The sequence below is a fragment of the Saccostrea cucullata genome, unplaced genomic scaffold, assembly GCF_032062105.1.
Source record: "Saccostrea cucullata isolate Sc308-1 unplaced genomic scaffold, CSIRO_AGI_Scuc_v1 ctg6940, whole genome shotgun sequence".
Taxonomy (NCBI): domain Eukaryota; kingdom Metazoa; phylum Mollusca; class Bivalvia; order Ostreida; family Ostreidae; genus Saccostrea; species Saccostrea cuccullata.
Genome location: NW_026931207.1, coordinates 14,101 through 30,369, shown reverse-complemented (window position 1 = coordinate 30,369; position 16,269 = coordinate 14,101). Strand labels below are relative to the sequence as shown.

At 31.2% G+C, this 16,269-nt stretch overlaps 1 pseudogene; it reads left to right on the top strand.

The window, feature by feature from the left end:
- The first annotated feature begins 2,347 nt into the window (after positions 1–2,347).
- LOC134231785 (prostaglandin E2 receptor EP4 subtype-like) lies at positions 2,348–15,640 on the top strand (annotated as a pseudogene).
- The last annotated feature ends 629 nt before the right edge of the window (positions 15,641–16,269 follow it).

Below are 16,269 nucleotides of genomic sequence, written 5' to 3'. Positions count from 1 at the left end.
TCCATTGAGCAGGGAGGGATCTTTTTCGTGCCAGAACTTACTGCGACACGGGACCTCGGTTTATACGGTCTCGTCACAGGTTAGGTAATGTATATATGTAAAATACAAGAAAACATTGATGTAACCATCAATTGTCGCCTGGGAAATAAATAAAGTAAACAATGGAAATGAGTCTTGATCATCAAAACCGCTTCGATATGTATAAAAAAGACATGCTTCTAAATGATGGAGACGATATATAGTCTAGAATATTTTGAAAACTTCGATGAAAAACAGTACCCTTTTAAACTTATCAATTCATTAAGTAAATGTTGGCTGCATAAAATATAAATTAAAACTAGACACATACATCACCTATTTTCAAAAATGAATTTTACTTTAAGAATAAAAACACGAACTGTTTAAACGTGTAAACATGGTAAAGTACGTTTTTATGCGATAAGTAAAATTCGATGTTCTAAAAAAAGGGACCTGTCGTTTTTTCGATAGTATATGATAAGCAGCTTTATATATTAGATATGAATAACATACATTTTACAGATTCGCTTTATATGGAAGTAAATATATTCTATATCTCGTAATTTATAAGGGAAAAGAACATTCTGATTTACAATCTTTTTAATGTTTAGAAAACCTTTAATTTTGAATAACTTCTCCCACTTCAATCCCCATACACCAACACTTAAACTTAAATGTATAGAGCAGCCCGGTCCTCCGGGCTGCAAAGAAAGTCCTATTTCTTCTCATTCAAAAGTTATGACCTAGGTTAAAGGTTAAAGACGAATGAGATTTAATGCCCCTCACTTCCACGATAGCGGTGGACAAGAATGATGATGTCAAATGAAATCACTTGCTAAATACGTTTTCTTGAAGTAAAAGTATTCAAAGGACATCCAAAGTGCAATCCACTGATATATTTCTTCAAATGATTGAAAAGTTGCATGAATTATTAGATAAACAAGTTGCTGTCCTTTCAAAAAAAAAAAAAAAGGACTGCAATACATGGATCATATGCATGCGTACCTAACCGAAATTCAATTAAAGAAAATTTCTAGCTTTAGTGAATATTCATGCAGATTCGTTCACATTTTCTATTATGATCTACCTTCTTTGATTGATAGTACTTTCATAGCAAAATATTAAAGCATTAACTGTTAGTACTTGTTTACTTTTAAATGAACTGCAATTTTGTTTTGAAGTTTATAAATTTCACGCTGCGTTACGTCAGCCATTTTATGTCTCATTAATGGCCAGATACTGCAATTTTAAATTTGCTCAAATGATGACCAACTTGGTTAAGGGTATCACATTTTTTGGGGTACATATTGAAAAAAAATCTTTTCAAGTACTCAAGCACAAAAAGCAATTACCAGTAATCTTTATCGAGGAAGCATCCCCACGACACAAAAAATTCTTTAAGATTGACTTCAGTTTTGTTATTGTAACTCTTAGAGAGTGTTATACAAATTGTACAACATCGATCATTTAATTTCATGAAATAAATAAAAATCATTTTGTAATATCAATGTTGTAGAGTCAACATTTTTATGTAAATATTCAAAACAACATGTAGGCGAAAAAATATAGAAGAAACAAAAGAAGTTATAATATTTATTTATAATAGTATATAAAAAAAATAAATCAATGTCAAACATTACCTTGCGAAGCTTTACTCAGGTGGAAGAGAGATCTAATTTAGTAAATGATCTACAAATGACCATCGTCTCAAGCCAAGGTCCAAAGTTTGCATACAGCTCTCTTCTACCTGTGGCTGCTTGATCACGAAACCTTTTTGTAATCTTGAATATTCACGCCTCTCTATTTCGACGTTTCCTTTAGCCAATGAGAATATTTTTCCCATTGCAATTGAAACCGACAATTGTCATGAACTGTATACAAGAAATACTTTGTATATATATGCTGTGCTTGGAGATAAAAACCAAATTCATCAACCGATGCTTTACTCGCAATGGTCATTATTTGCATTAGCTACGAAAAATTCACTTCTCGTTCAACCATGGTCAGAATTGGAGGTACCCAATCTGTAATGTAACTATATATTTTTGCGACGGTGGCAAAAGTCATAGAAGCTGTGTTTATACAGAATACATCCAGTATAGAACTAGAAAATGTTACGTTATATAAAGACAAAATCTGATCTCCTTCAGGGTTTTGTTATTTAATATTTTTAGTCACCCAAAATTTCGTAATCAGCTTTCATAGACAGTGAAGGTTAAATATTGCCAATAGCTTCTTTGCCGCGAGTTTCAGCATCAAAAATCAACATTGAGTGCTTAAACGAATCAAGGAAAGGATACTTGTGACTTTTGTGTAAAAATCGGGAAGCATGGATAGTGGGTGGTTAAGCAATGGAACAAACAATTTCAGCCATTCGAACACAACCGAGGAGACAATATCTGAAAGCATCATACCTCCCATCCTTCAGTACTTATTCGGAGTTCTAGGGAATATCATGGCCATATTTCTCCTGTGTAAGACTTCAAGTAAACACAAATGGAAGCCCTTCTACAGACTGGTCTGTTGTCTTGCCATTACTGACTTTTGTGAAATAGGCTTTGTTTACCCTGCCGTTATGGTCCGGTACATTTCCAAGTTTACCTTTATATTTCCCAAGCAGTTGTGTGAGTACTGTTCATTTTGGTTCTCCTTCTGCTTCATGTCGTCAGCCCTGATCGTGACTGCCATGTCTCTTGACCGTTTTATAGCCGTAAGTTTCCCTATCTTTTACCAAGCCTCCCAGAGAAAAAGAATAAATATATTACTGGCTGTCATTTGGGTCCTGTCGGGTACTGTTTCGTCTCTAAATCTCATGGGTGTTGGATCCGTCAAAAACTTCTATCCAGGATCGTGGTGCTTTATAGACTTTGCAAACAATGGTCAGATGGAAAGAGTGAACACTTTTATATATTCTATTATAGGGTTTGCTATTTAATCATCAACAGTCGTTTTAAACGTGGCAGTGGTCTATTCCATATGCGGAAAACCCAGATTTACGGCATCTAACAAAAGTAGAAAGAAGAAAGGCGATGTTTTTATCGTGGTATTTTTGTTTGCAATTGTGACATTATTTTCGATATGCTGGGTACCTTTGATGGTAAGTTTAATAACTTTTATATTTGAGAAATAAAGCTATTACAAGTACTTCATGGTTAGAGAGAAGAACGAGGGCGATTTTGATTGGCATTCGGCAGGAACCTGGGCGTAATTGAAAAGTGAAAATTTTATTGACATGTCACATGAAATTTTAACATTTTTTTAATTTATCGGGTTCCTGTGCAACAGGAACGGAAAATATTTTCCCGAAACTTGAAAATTGGCCATATCAGACATTTGGTACAACATTGTACATTTTGAAACACATTTTTCTAAAAATTTTCTATGTCTGGGTCTTCTCTCCATGATTTTGAAACGTTATTTGTGTGTATTTTAATTCAAAGAAAGATATTCAATGATATGCATTGATATGCAATAATATGCAATGATATTCAATGATATACAATGATATTCAATGATAAATGAATTGCAATGTATTACAAAGACAATGGTCTACGTCGACTTTATCAATAGTATATGACGTAGAATCAATAGCAATGGCACAATGACGGAAGCTCAATTATTGGCCACTGGCCCTGGAAGATAACAGGATCAGCAGCGAGCTTCTAGCAAAATTTGGCCATATGTCTTCACATGGGAGCTAATAAAGCGCGGCATGTGAAGACATCCGCCACATGCGGCAAATTTTGCCCATGCCATGACAAAACTGCTATTTATTACAATTATGTAAAATTAATTACTGCTTGATATATATGCAGTATACTGTAGAACTAGGGAAATGTTTTATGAAGATCAATAATATATGTTATGATCAATAACTTTTCAATAGATCAATAGTTGCAAAGATCAATAATATATGTAATGATCAATAACTGTTCAATAGTTCAATAGAACAATAGTTGCAAAGATCAATAATATATGTAATGATCAATAACTAAATGGAAATGGTAGGTAGAACTGCAAATTTTTGATTATGTCACACTGAATGGTATAGATAATAATGGTAGAATGTGCTACCAGTATATGGGAAAGGTGAACACCCTCTGCATATAATTTTGATGAGCCCTGTTGAATATTGGGGTAATGACTATACCCCCACCCCTTGTGGCAATGAACCAATATAATGAGCTATTTATCCTAATGCAAACCTTGTGTGACAACATGGGCCTGAAATAATTTCTTGGCAGCATTTGTGACCCAATAAATTTTAACCTTGGTATTACACATAATTGAAAACAAGACAGTCAATTTCATAAACTTTTGTAGATGGCAAAGGGACATGGAACCAATACTATTACCCACAATGTATCATTATGACATGTGGGTTGTTGTATTATAACACCAGAGTTCGAATATTTGAATAGTGGGACCTTTTTCCAGGTCATTCCGTGTTGACCAAACCATCTGATATGGATGTTGTATTGTTCTAAGTCCGATTCGCATTATCTAAATTGATGAATGTGTGATTTTTTGCATAATACTATTAAAGATGAGCCAATAATCCATACCATGACAGAAGTGCCTGCAAACTTAGGATAAATTAAAAAACAGTAAAAAGGTGTTGTCAAGTGTCTGACTGACTAAAATTGAATGTAAGTCTGAAATGCATGGACTTCCATCTCCCTTTAATCTTTATATAATCTTCAGACAAGCCTGATAAATTCAAGTGTGTAGCACCCCAATTCTAAGAGTATTACCCTTAAATGTTTTAGTGTCAAAGCCAAGAAATGAAATAAATTTCTGTAGCATTAAAGTAATGGAATGACGAGAAGGCTTCACACCAAATTAAGCAAAAACTGAACATGGAATGTTGGGTCTAATTGACAAGTAGCTGTGAAGTACTTTAAATAATGAAGATGTTTCTTTGACAAAATGTGGAAGATATATATACATGTATACATGTATAATTATGCTTTTGCATTTTTTTAAAAAAATCAATTAATTAACTTAATTATATTTATTTGTCTATCTATCTATTTATTTTATTTTATTTATTTATTTAGTTTTATTTATTTATGCAGTCAATTCTCGAATTATCGCCATTCGATTCATCGCCATTTTCGCAATACCGCCATGATTTCCCAAGAACGTTTTTCCTCAGAATCAGAATCAGTTTATTCGCTCAAACCATACAGCATGGTACATGAGGAACATAAAGTATATACAATGTCTATAATGTCGTCAGAGGTACATTAGTATAAATATACACACATATAAATAATTAATATAAATATATATACGTAAATAAATGTTTTACAACTGCATGTAGAGAGGATGTACATATAGTACATGTAATAATAAAGTATATGCAAAAAGAAAATACCAGGAGGACAGCTAAGAAGGACAGACAGTCTCAAATATTTTTGAAATAAATGTACATAGTTTTTGTAAAGATTGTATATTTGAATTGGCCATGAGTTCATAAAACTTGACAACATTTGGTCTGGTGCAGTAACTTTTGTGTAAAAATTTTTTTCTTATCTCTGAAAAGCTGTACACTCTAAAATGTAGTGGTATTCATCGCCTACATGTATCTTTCCATTGTTACAAACTAAACATACTCTATCATTTAATGGGGTGCCACACCACCTCCCTGTTTCGACAGGTAGATGATGATTTGAGGTACGCATTTTCATCAATAGCTTTCTTTGTTTTGGGCGTAAATTTTTAATGTAGCTTTCAAATCCGAAATTGGTTTTAAAAATTCTGTAAATCTGGCCTTTGGAAGAACTATTTATGTCATTTGACCATTTTTGAATGAACTGGTCTTTTAAATTCTGATTTACAATAGCACTTAGCCATTTAGCATTGACAACACCTTGCTCATTCCATATAAATGAAAGTCCACAATTATTTAGAATTTTTTGAATACATTCAATCCATTGACATTTAATACCATCGTTACTTAATTGGTTATACATATACTTGTACACAATATTGACAATTTTATCTTCTGCACATGTAAACATCTTTGACCAGTAAGTAATCATTCTCGTAAAAACATTGATGTACAAAGGGAATCTCCCAGTTTCTCCGTAAATCATGTAATTTGGTGTAGAACTTTTCAAATTAAATATAGTTTTTAAGAATTTTAAATGAACACGTTCAATTATTTCCATATTTTCATAGCCCCATATCTCACATCTGTAGATTAAGATGGGTGTGACTACTTTATCAAACAAGTCAAGCTGACATTCGATCGGTAAATTAAATTGTCTAATTTTTCTTATCACCCCGTACATTGCTTTCTGTGCTTGCTCACAAAGATGTTTCTTCGCTTTACAGTATGAACCTGTTCTTGATAATACAATTCCTAGATATTTAAATTCTTTTACATTTTCAATAATTTGGGTATTGTAATAAAATTTCCTCTTTAACATTGCCCCTTTGGAGAAAACCATGACTTTTGTCTTATCAACGTTCACATTAAGTTTCCATTGAGTACAATAAGTATAGAATTCATTCAATGCCTTTTGTAAATCATCAGCAGATTCTGCCAAAATAACAGTGTCATCAGCATAAAATAAAATCAAAAGTTTTAAATGTAGTAATAATTCATCTTCAATTTCTTTACTAATAGTTTGTAATCCGACTATGTCCTTTTCTACCAAAAATTCTTCAAGATCGTTTATGTACAAAGAAAATAAAAAAGGTGACAGATTTTCGCCTTGTCTTACCCCGACATTACATTCAAATAATCCCGAGGACATTCCATTTTGTTTCACTAAAGACTTAATTCCCATGTACATATTCCTTATATAATTGAAACATTTACCGTTAATACCATTTCTGAATAGCTTATTCCACAAACCGTTTCTCCATACAGTATCAAATGCCTGTTTAAAATCAATAAATGCACAAAAAAGTTTCTTTTTTCTTTTCATAAGGATATCAGATAGAAATTGCAAAGTTAAAATATGGTCTAATGTTGAGTAATTTTTCCTAAAACCTGCTTGATTATTATTTAGAAGGTTAACCTCGTTTGCATACATTTCTAGTCTATTCGCCAATATGCGGGTAAAAAGTTTGCCTAGGCAGCTTAGCAGAGATATAGGACGATAATTTTCAGGCTGGGTTGGGTCGCCCTTATTCTTATATATCGGTCTAACAATACCAATTAACCATTCATCTGGAACGAAACCACTATCAAAAATTATATTAAAAAACTTCTTATACAATGGTAAAAACGTTGACAATGTTGTAGAAATATGTTCATTTAGAATGTTATCATACCCTGCGGCTTTACCATTCTTAAGTTTCTGAATAGCCGCTATTATTTCTTCTTCGACAATTTCACAATTGATAATACTGTCTACATGGTCTGAGTTATCATTTGTATCATCTAATCTAAAGTCGTAATTTTCGTCATCGTTAGCATCATTAGTATTGCCTTCATTCATTTCTTTTAAAAATAGAAACATATCTTGGATTTCAACAGCGCATTTTTTATCTTGACTTGATGCATTTAAAATTCTCCAATAATCTTTCGGGTTTGTTGAACGTAAATGGGCAAGTTTTTGAGTTAATTTATTTTTGTAACCCTTCAAGCAGTTATCCATTGTTTTCTTGTATTGTTTGCTAGTTGATTTAAGGTCGCCTTTGTTTTCAATTGTTTTATTTCTATTGTAAATTCGCTTTGCTAAATGGAATTTTCTCCTTGCTGTTTTACATTCCTGGTTAAACCAGGGTTTGTTACACTTCTTATTATCCATTGAGGGGTTTTCTATATTTTTTTTCATACCAAACGTTTCTTTTGCTGAATTAACAAAAACTTCACAAATGTTTTTCGCTATTTTGGTAACATCATCCCTGCAAATACTTTCAATATTAATAGATAGTCTATCTAGATCATTTTCTATGGCTAATACAGAACTCACTTCAATATTGCTACGAAAATCGTCTGCTTTGTCCGCACACCATAATTTTACACTTGGTTGATTTTTACCTGTTCTACAACTTTTGACCTCTTTGTTACAATTAGTGAACGAAAAAGTTATTGGATTATGTACATCTGAAAAAAGGTTACAAAAATCAATAATTTCAAAATTTTCCACAATTTCAAAAATATTTGCACTGGCTACAACATAATCAACAGTGCTGCTATTCTTACATGTGGCACTACCTGTATTTTTATCTCTGCCAACCCGGCTATTCACAATATACAAGTCATTATTTTTACAAAAGTCAACAAATTTAAGTCCATAATTATTTACCTGCTATATAAAATTCTCTTTATAACGCCAAATTCGCATACCGCCATCCGCCACCCTGTTTTCACAACAAACGTCCATTTTTAAGTGTCAATTATCTCGATATCTTCCCACTTAGCCAAAATTCTGAAATTGATACAGGTGACTGGTTTTGGCTAAGTGGGAATAGTGTACAGGTAAGGGCACGGAGAGAACAAAAGAAATTAATTACAGGTGTCCTATAGTCTGTTTTAGAATGACCAGTGCTATGAACGAGCCGCTATGAATTATTTTAAATTCTTATTTTATTATATTTGATTCTTGTTAAAATTAATTAAAATGTCTTTTCTAATTCTTGATGACATTTTTTTTAAAATGTGTATTTTTCTAATTCTTGATGACATTTTTTTTTAAAATGTGTATTTTTTATTCTACTTTTTTTTTTTTTTTAATTTTTTTTTTTAATTTTTTCTAATTCAAATTTTTAATTACGTTTTTTTTTTTTTTTTTTTTTTTTTTTTTTTTTTTTAATTCATAGGTTTTTTTTTCATTGATATAACTAAATTAATACATAAAGAAGCAGATTTTATTTTCAAATGAAAAAAACACAGAATATCACACTGACACTTTAAATTAAGTTAAGTTAAATTAAGTTACATTAACAGGCATGCAAAAGTAGCCATTCTTACATAAATATACTAGTAAACATTTTGATAAATTATGGTCATAACAAATATTTCATACATAAAAATATCATAACAGTCACTATCATAATATTCAAGTAACTAATATATTTATGGCAAAAATAGCATAATTATCAACATGTAGAGTGCCATACAGTCATAATAATTGCTTTAATCCTAGGATTTCAAACGGAATTAATGTCAATTATTTCCTTTCTGGATACATTAATTACATCAATTATCAAATAGATACCAACTTAGGCAAAGCATCACATGGCACTTTTGTTTATTTAATCACTAATTGCATTTTGTTTATTTATCTCTGGTTTGATAATTATCAACAATTTTTTTTCTGTAAAAACTTTATACAAAATATAATCTATGATAGAGGAATTGCTAAATTAACTATTTCTTAAATATTTCTATATAGATTTTTATCTATTCAAGAACTATTTTTTTTATTAATGTATAACTAATTTCTTTTTTTCTTTCTTAATTTCTTTCTTCACCATTTTTATTTAATATCTAATTTTTAAAACTTTTTTATTGATTTATTTAATTATTTTTTTTATTGATTTATTTAATTATATTTTTATTTATTTATATATTTTTAAATTAATTAATTATTATTTTTTTATTTATTTATATAAAAATATAATTTATTTACTTATTTATTTTATTTTATTTATTGAATTTTTTGTTAATATTTATATAAGTAAATAGGTAAATGTATACATCTCAGGTGAAAATTACAGGTAATTGACAGGTAATCAGTCTAAAACAGACTATACACAGGTGACCACTCAGGTGTGAAAATAACAATTTTGGCTAGGTGGGTATAGGAATTTCAGAATTTTGGCTAAGTGGGAATAAACCCCGCCACAGGTGGATGTGGTCAGTGAAGCGCGGCTAATTGGTTGACGCTATCTTTGTTGTAAAGCTAGTCAAGGTACATGCAATTAAGTAAACAATAATTTTAACTTGAACTGTTTGAATAATTTTGTTTTCTGTTTAATAAAATCATTTAGTGAAGGCTTCGCTACGAAAGCGGTCGTTGTAAACTACGCCGATAACGATATTAATTTGATGATCTCTGTTTTTAAAAACAATGCAAAGTTTGCTAAAAAAAATAATTATAAGTCAGATATTGTGAACGTTTCATTAACAATGATGTCATAAACAATTAATTTATTCAAGAACTCATTTTACGTATTATAGGCAATATATCACGACGATCGACCCAGCATTATTTTTTTTCAGTGTCAGACGTGCAGATTTACATGTATACACATGAACTTGTCCTTATTTCATAACTGAATATTCTGTTTTAGCGAAATTGTACATTAAAAAATTACTTGAGGTATTATCAAATTTAGAAATATGTTTATATATACCTGTATATGTAATAATAAGAATAGAAACGCTAACTGGTATTTTTAAGAACGATAACTCTACATCTTATTTCCTAAAAGATGGAAAATTCAATTCATCGCCAAATTCGTTATACCGCCATGATTTCTAAATTACAAAAGGTGGCGGTTTATCGAGAATTAACTGTATATTTTTTAAATTTATTTCTTTCTTTATTTATTTATTTCTTTATTTATTTTTTTTTTAATTATATCTATTTAATTTATTAATTAACTATTTATTTATATATATCTTATTGTCTATTTATTTATTATTATATTATAAACATATTTTTTTAAATTATGGGCTAAAGCTGCATTGTGAAATCTTCAGCTACATGCCACACTTCCTGATAAAACTTTACTGTTAAAATTGAATGACAAATGCCGCAACATTGAACAATACTGCATTTGAAAGGTGGGCTTATTGAAATTGACAATAATCAGCCAAACAAATTTTAAATCTTCACAAATGTGCTCTGGGATGAATATGTTTTGGCATAATTATATGTTTGTTACTCATACGAAAATTAATTCCGCCATTTCACGTGTATCTTGTATATTATTTTTTGTATATATTGTACAAATATTGTTGAACCTCATGTACCATTTATACGGTTTGATTGAATAACTTGAACTTCCACTTGGCTTGTGGAATTTTTAACTAGAACAAGAAATGTTAAATTAGTGGTTGGGCCTTCAATTTTAACCTGAATTAATTGAAATTTTTATTTCCTGAATCCTGACAAGTTTGTTAGTGTTTAGGTACATGTAGTTTCTAACACACTAAGGAATCCTTGAAACTTATTTATTCGTTTATCTATTTTATGTTAAATACAATGTGTGGCCTACAATTTTAAACTGATTTAATTGGAATTTTTTATTTCCTGAATTTATTTTTGTTTCTGTCCTGGTTAAATGTATTATAATATATTATTATTTTTGTCTATCTGCAGTTGTTATTTACTATTTAAAAAAATATTTAAATGTATTGAGACACCTGAACAATGACAAATTAGAGAAGCTTTGTAAACAATGCCATACGATCCCTTTATCCCATTACAGCGCGTGCGTCAATCCCGTGCATCTAAATCCTCCCTATTTGTTTCCATTTGTATGTGTATCAATTATCGGTAATCTAAAACAAGGGATTGAAAACTGGATTTATTGAAATTTCTATTTCCTGACAAGTTTGTTAGTGTTTAGGTACATGTAGTTTCTAACACTACAATTTTAAACTGATTTAATTGGAATTTTTTATTTCCTGACAATTTTGTTGAAATGTTTAGGTAGTTTTTAAGACTCTAATGAATCCTTGGAATTTATTTATTTATTTTATTTTAAATAAGTGGTTGGGCTTTCAATCTTAATCTGCATTAATTGGAATTTCTATTTCCTGACAAGTTTGTTGAAATGTTGTAGTTTCCCAAACTATTTATTTATTATTTTTTATTATTATTAATTCATTAATTTTATTTTATTTTTTTATTATTTTATCTATTTAGTTATTTATTTATTTTTGTTACCTACTGACTGACAATCCAATGGAGTTTATAGATGTAAATTTTTCCTAAAGTAAGACATCGTCATTGAACACCCAAGGAGCATGCACTTACAAACGTTGGACACTGAATATTTTGCTCAAGGAAATCATACCATTTTCCATGTAACTTTTAAGGATCGTAAAATAACATTTGATGCATTATATTATGCAAATTCATCATTATAAAATACTTTACTTTTCACTATAAACATTTCAATTCCTAGTTTGCAAATGAAATTCCATTTACAACACAAATAGACATCACGATATACACAAACTTCGCTAAACACAATCTTACCAAATCTATGGTATATGAACGTGATCTGTAGATGGTTCCCTTCTCAATCAGTCATAGCTTACCCTCAACTCTCACACTCCCTGTCAGATCTGTGACTCTTTCTTCAAAGGTATTTCGCAACCAGTGTAAAATATGGAGGCACAAACAATGGTGGTGATGATCGATGTGATGTCAATGCAAAAATAAATAAATAAACATTGAATAAATAGCATATATCAAGACAAGCAAAAGTGTTACAACAAGACTGTCAAGAGATCAGCTGATTGATGCACAAAATAATTCAATTAAATGGCGAGTAAATATTAACAGTTAAATTAACAAAAGTGATAAATGCCACCATGGTTGAATTCTCAGAAAATGTCTTTCTTAAGGTTCATTCGCAGCCAAGTTCCTCGCTGCACTTAAAAATTAAAACAATTTTACCGACACATGTTTACACGGAATCCATGATGGATGGAATATTCAATGGATGACGGAAGATGGAAAGGAAGAGCAAATGCACATGCGTAATGGATGTGACTAAATAAAGTCAGTGCATTTGAGTGAGAGTTATCTCCCCTGAACTTTTTATCTCTATTTGTCTCCATAACGGGACTTAACTCATATTGAGTTAAGTCGGAATATTCGCGAGGCTTGCGAGCGAATATACACCATTTCAGCGAGTTGGATAAAGCCAATATCAAATCACGCAATTATAGATGTCTTATTTATACGAAAGCAACAACTTAACTGCTAGGCTTTACTTTCTCCGAAAATCATTTAAAAGAAATGGTAAACAATAGGGGGTAACATCCGTCTTCAAATATCCAATGCAGTTCCTTAATTGATAAAATGAGACACTTCTTTGACATATAAGAGTTTTTTTTTTATTGCTTTTAACATCATTTTTCGATCTTAATCATTCATTTGCTAAGGGCAAGCATTTAAAAAAATAAAAGTTTCAAAATCTTTAAGAGAGGGATCGTGTCAAAACCGGAAGTGCTATTGATAAAACATCTACCCGTGGATAAGCATAGGTTTATCCAACGGGTAGTATCATCCACATATGAGATAAAGTTTATTTATTCCACATTTTTAATTGCAAGACTTACGAAAGCTTTCAAATAAAAAAAATAGCAAAGGTACATGTCATAAGATTAGAAAGATTAAGAGCAAAAACTGAAATTCATATACCACTGTTACAGAAAGTGACTGACTTAAGAAAACAAAAAAAAACCCCACCCTATTTTACCTTCATTTAAAAAAAAATGTGTCAATATTTCATCACAACTTGTGCATAGTGTCAAATTTTATACTCGAGATAAAAATGTATTATATTTTCGCTTTCCTGAACAACTAATAAAATGGAAAATTAATGCTAATTGAAATACTATAGCTTTAGACGAAAATCTCATTGAGGAGAAAGCTACCAAGAATATATGTCTAATTTGATATCCAAAACGATATTTATCAAAACCTACTAGACATATACAAGTCTTTGTGCAGAATTTGATTATTTTTTTTTTATTTATTTTAATTTCCTCATTCCGATAATGATGATTGCCAGTATTAAGTTGACAAAGCCTATCTAATTGTACTGTGTAAGATTTTTTTTATGTTCCTGATCAATGTGAAATTAAATAATCTAATTCGCTATTAATTGATAATGATAAAATAAATTTATTATACCTCTACTTTTTTCCCCTATATAAAATTAAGTGAATAAATCTGAACAAATCCCTATAAATCGCTGTAAATAGGTTAATCGTCGTGCGTTAGTTTTTTTGAGCTTATCCCTTGATCGAAAGCTAGTCATGCTAATTCGCGGTTATAGCTTTAATGGTATTTGCGCCGAATAATGATTAGCTAATCTGTAAATGAATATTTTTGTTTTAAAGGTGATCTTTACAATTTAACTTTGTATCGGTATAATAAATCAGTTATAGTATATCATAGAGGGAGTTAGCAAGCTTCCAGTTCCCCTCGCGCTGCGCCTCGGGAAATAGTCCTTGTCTTCGGGAACTGGAATCTTGCTAACTCACTCAATGATATACCTAAACTGTATACTAATCAACAGTTCATTGGAAACAAATTTATCTATAAAGTGGAATAGGTATTCGTTTTTTCTGCCAATAAGTCAAATTTAAACAACTACAGAATAACAATTCTACCCAAATTTAAGTGCAAAAGAATTTCTGCATTATTTAATCAATATATACATGTAGAAAACGATTGATGGTCGTCAGTGCCATGAGTATCTACGCAAATGTCTAGCCAAGAATATAGTCCCGGCTAGATTTTAAACAAAGGGTACCGAAAAAATCCAGAAAAAGTAAGACAAAAATCCCTTCTTTACATGTTTGTGGCAAGCACAGTCTATTGACCCAACAAGCAAAACATTTCAAGATCCTGCCCTTTTCCTTCTGTTGTTTGACGAAAATAATAATCTTTTAAAATTATTTCTTCTTTCACCTCTGTATTCGTTCAGTACCTTAACTAATATAAAGACATTAAAATTATTTGTTGTTTTTAAAATACGAGAGGCATTTCAAAAGTTCTGAGAACTGTTCATTAAAATATTAACCATTTCACGGAAATTATTGAGTTTGATATCATTGGAAAGATCAGAAAAATACAAACATATAATGACGTCATTTTATAATTTTTATGACGTAATAACCCAGAAAATAACGTCAGACTTCCGCATGCTTTCGATACTGGCCATAAAAATGACATAACAAAAGACACCATTTGATCAATTAAAAATTTTAAAAGCAACTTCTGCTCATTACTCGGGCGCAAGCTATCGTATGTTAACTCTCACCTTTATGATCTTTCAATACTTCAGCTAATCTAAGGACATTAGAATTATTTTTGAACAATATTTCAGGTTCGTATGTTGATCAACGCTAGCACTGGTAACCCAAAGAATGGTCCTGATGAGCTTCTGGCAGTTAGAATGACCGTCAGCAACGCCATTGTCGATCCTTGGGTCTACATCATCCTGCGAAAGGAAAATTTAGTCAAAATCTCTAACTGGCACCAAAGAGTTCGTAGTTACTGTAGTAAGCCCAAACCAGAAATATACTTTATGAAGGAGACCCCAGTTACTGGAAGCAGAAATATCGGAAGCAATTCGTCGAATACTACAAACACCGTTTCTTTGTAATGATAGATGGCCCACTGTTTGTCAACGATTGTAAATATGCACATAGTAGTGGACAAAGTAATGGTACAAGTTGTTTGCTTGAAAAAACAAATTGTCTAAGAATTCTAAATGCTAAACATTCGAAGTAGAGAAAGATAAGATTTTTTTATCCCATGTTTACCAGAACCCTGAGTTCAATCCCCAGCAGAGGCACAAAATTGTCTCGGTTACATTTGGAGCCCAGCGTGGAGCCCGGGTGTTCTCTGAGTGTTCTCTGGCAGGTGAAATTGATTGTCCGAACATGGCTTTCTACTAGCACTGGCTAGTGAGTTAACCCTTTAGTCTCGTTTTAAAGTAATCATTATTTAAGTTCTATGGTCAATATAATGACCTAGTAAGCAAATACAATTTATCCTTGAGTCAATTGCTGACTGACGTTTTTCATACTTATTGTCAGTCTATTGTTTATACACTGAGTTGACGAATTTTTCCCTTATTTCCCGATCATAACAAGGAACACACGGCAGATGTGACCGGGATGCTCACTCCTACATGGCACCTGATCTCACCTCTGATGTTTTGGGAGGTCCGCTTTGCTTTGGTCCAATTTTATACATTTTTGATCTTGAATACTGTTCGTTATTTCCATTTGTTTCACTCAAAAGGAAGAGCACTACACTGGAAAGCCAGAGCTCCGGATTCAATCCCCAACAGAGACACAAAATTGTCTCTTTTACAGAAATACGTGGAGATACTAAACAGTATTCGAGCGCAAAAGTCTGCATAAATCATTGAATATTTTTGTTATGACGTCTCAACCAGGTTTTGCGTTAGAGTAACGATTTAATTGTTTTAATTGTTTTCAATTGATAACAATTGATGATTGTTAATTCATTTTTCCTTTATACGACCAAGGAGCACATGGCAAGCGTAGTCAGAGGACGG